Source organism: Phasianus colchicus, chromosome Z (assembly GCF_987193195.1).
Source record: "Phasianus colchicus chromosome Z, bPhaCol1.hap1.1, whole genome shotgun sequence".
Lineage (NCBI taxonomy): Eukaryota > Metazoa > Chordata > Aves > Galliformes > Phasianidae > Phasianus > Phasianus colchicus.
In genome coordinates this window covers 8,674,934-8,677,687 of record NC_143476.1, presented here as the reverse complement: position 1 = coordinate 8,677,687, position 2,754 = coordinate 8,674,934, and the positions used below count along the sequence as shown (strand labels likewise).

General features: G+C 53.2%; 1 long non-coding RNA gene across 1 annotated transcript; it reads left to right on the top strand.

Annotated features, from left to right (window-relative positions):
- The first annotated feature begins 209 nt into the window (after window positions 1-209).
- Window positions 210-1,280, top strand: LOC149912413 (uncharacterized). Its single transcript, XR_016461873.1, has 3 exons — window positions 210-281; window positions 758-901; window positions 1,179-1,280. It is a non-coding gene; the product is annotated as an uncharacterized LOC149912413 (long non-coding RNA).
- Window positions 1,281-2,754: the final 1,474 nt, after the last annotated feature.

The window sequence follows — 2,754 nt, the reverse complement described above, 5'->3', positions numbered from 1 at the left end:
GTGTCAGAGGACCTTGCCTTTGGCTGCTAATGTTGAAAAATTGTTACCTTTATGCTGTGAACTATGGCCATTTTCTGCTGGATAGTCTTATGGAACGTCAGGCAAGCACGTTCCGAGGGAAATGTTATCTGGCTTTTGGTTTAACAGTTCAGATCTGAGAAGTGCTGCATGCAATAGTTGGCCTCTCTTCTTGTTACAGGTTGGATTTTTCCCAGGGGAGTGTGTGGAACTGATTAATAAGAACATTCCTGAGGCACTCATCAACTCAGTGCCAAAGCCAGGTATGGATGATACATTTGATGGTGCGGGGAAGCAAAATGAAGTCTTTTTTGGGGTGTGTTCCATGTTTAGTACCTCCTTTATCCATGCCACATTGTCCTCTGGGTTGATGATTCTTCATGCACACCATGGGGCAGAGATTTGGCCCAATCCTCCTGTGTTTATGATTGGACTTGGGGAAAGTACAGAATCTTAGAATGGCTTGGGATGGAAGGGACCTCAGGGATCATCATGCTCCAACCCTCCCGCCTTGGGATGGTCTCCCAGCCCCCACATTTAATGTGAGACTAGATCAGGCTGCCCAGGGCCCCATCCAACCTGGCCTTGGGCTCCTCCAGGCATGGGGAAAATCCCTTTTTGTATGTACTGGTTGGTAACGTTCTTCCCGTTCTGACGTGCTCTGTAGAATGTGCTGTGCTTGGCCTCGTCCAACGGAGCCAGACCTGAAATGACCTGGTTTCTTCCTTTTGTTGTGCAGTGCCCAAGAAACGCAGCAAGATCCTCACCTTCCTTCGTTCCTTGGTGAAGGCCCGCCCAAAGAAACCGACCGAGCGGGAGGTGGAGAAGGAAAGGGTGTTTGGTGGTGACCTGGGAGAGCATCTTCTCCACTCCGGTCGTGATGGTAAGGAGCTGCCCATTCCTGAGATCTTCCTCTGCTGGGCGTCTAAAGAAGATGAAAGGGAGCTCATATCTAGCAGGGGGCAGGCTGATAGCAGTGGAGGCGCGTGTAATGGGAGTTGATGGCTGAAGGATAAAGTGAGGCGGATGCTCCTAAGAGACAAGCACATCTGTATTTGCTTCAGCCAAGCCTGGCTGGGCTTAGTGGATGGGATGTGAAGCACAGCCTGCAGCAGGACTTGAATCAGGAGCTCCACTGACGGCTGGCACGTGTTCTTCAGTCCCCCAGGTCCTCCAGAGCTGCGCTGAGTTCATTGAGCAGCACGGCGTGGTGCAGGGGATATACCGCCTGTCCGGCGTCGCGTCCAACATCCAGAGGCTGCGGTAAGAGTGCTGCGACTGACACAGCCTGAGTGCATCTGGTGTGGCTTTGGGCTTGCCTTCCTCTCGCTCAACCGGGTTTGTGTCCCTCTCTCCAGGCAGGAATTTGAGTCGGAGCAGATTCCTGAGCTCACCGTCCACGACATTCACAGCGTGAGCTCCCTCTGCAAGATGTACTTCAGGGAGCTCCCGAACCCTCTGCTCACCCACCAGCTGTACGGCAAGTTCTCGGTAAGCACAAGGCCACGTCTTTCATTTCCCTCTTCCTGGGCCTCTTGGCAGATGGCTGCAGCAGTGCCCCAGCTCGGAGGCCCTTTTGCTGTCAGCCCCACGAGGTTTACTCGCAGTGGTGTACTAGCCTGATTGGTGTCTCGCTCCCTTTCTGCACTACTCCAGGATGCTGTTGGTGCCGCTACAGAGGAGGAGCGGCTGCTCAGAATGCAGGACGTCATCCAGCAGCTGCCCGCTCCTCACTACAGGTCAGTGCTGCCCTCAGCCTGCTGAGCTCAGCCCTACTGCATTACAGAGGGCAACGATGCGGTTCCAGGCTCTGTCTCACGCCGGCAACACGATGCCTGTGTATGCTGAAGGGTTGAAGGCTCCATGGGCTTACTTTATGGGGTCAGTTCCTGGGCACGGGGGCACGCTTGGTGCAGCTGATGGCTGCGGCTGTGCTGTGCTGGGGCTTGGTGCTGCAGCGTGGCACTCAGTCAGGTTGGATCTACTTCATCTTCGGTGACAGTAGCAATCACAAGAAGTAGCATGAATGGAGGTTTGCTTTCTGAATTGCAGCACGGCATGCTCGTTGGTGCTGAACGTTTGCCTCTCTTGTTTTCCAGGACACTGGAGTTCCTGATGAGACACTTGGCGTGTCTGGCTGGGAGCTCCACCATCACAAACATGCATGCCAAGAACCTAGCCATAGTGTGGGCTCCAAACCTCTTAAGGTAAACTGCTGGTTCTGTTTCAACACAACGCTTACATCTGTTCTCCATTAAAAAAAAAAACAGTGCTCCCTTTTTCTCCATCAAATGTGCTCTTCTCCTGTAAAATCTGTGGCTGACAGAAGAGCAGGAGCCTGAGCTGTTCTCCATCCCCACGGGCACAATGTCTAGGTGACAATTTCTGCAGTCTTGTTGAGATGGGACTGACGTGTCCTTGATCATCCAGGGGAATTTCTGCAGTGGCATCACTGATTGCCCACTGCGGAAGTCTCCAGAGCCTCAGCTGACAGCTTTTGGCTGCAACAATTCAGACTCGGGGAAACGGTCTTGGAGAAATGACTTCTAAAATCTGCCTTTTCTACAGATCACAGCAGAACGAGTCTGCCTGCGCCAGCGGAAGAGCTGCCTGCATGGAGCTGCAGACGCAGTCGGATGTGGTGGAATTCATCATCAACCACACCGACGTCCTCTTCGGCTCCAAATCCGGAGCAGACATTGCAGATGCAGCAGGTGAGTGTCTTCCTCCATTAGC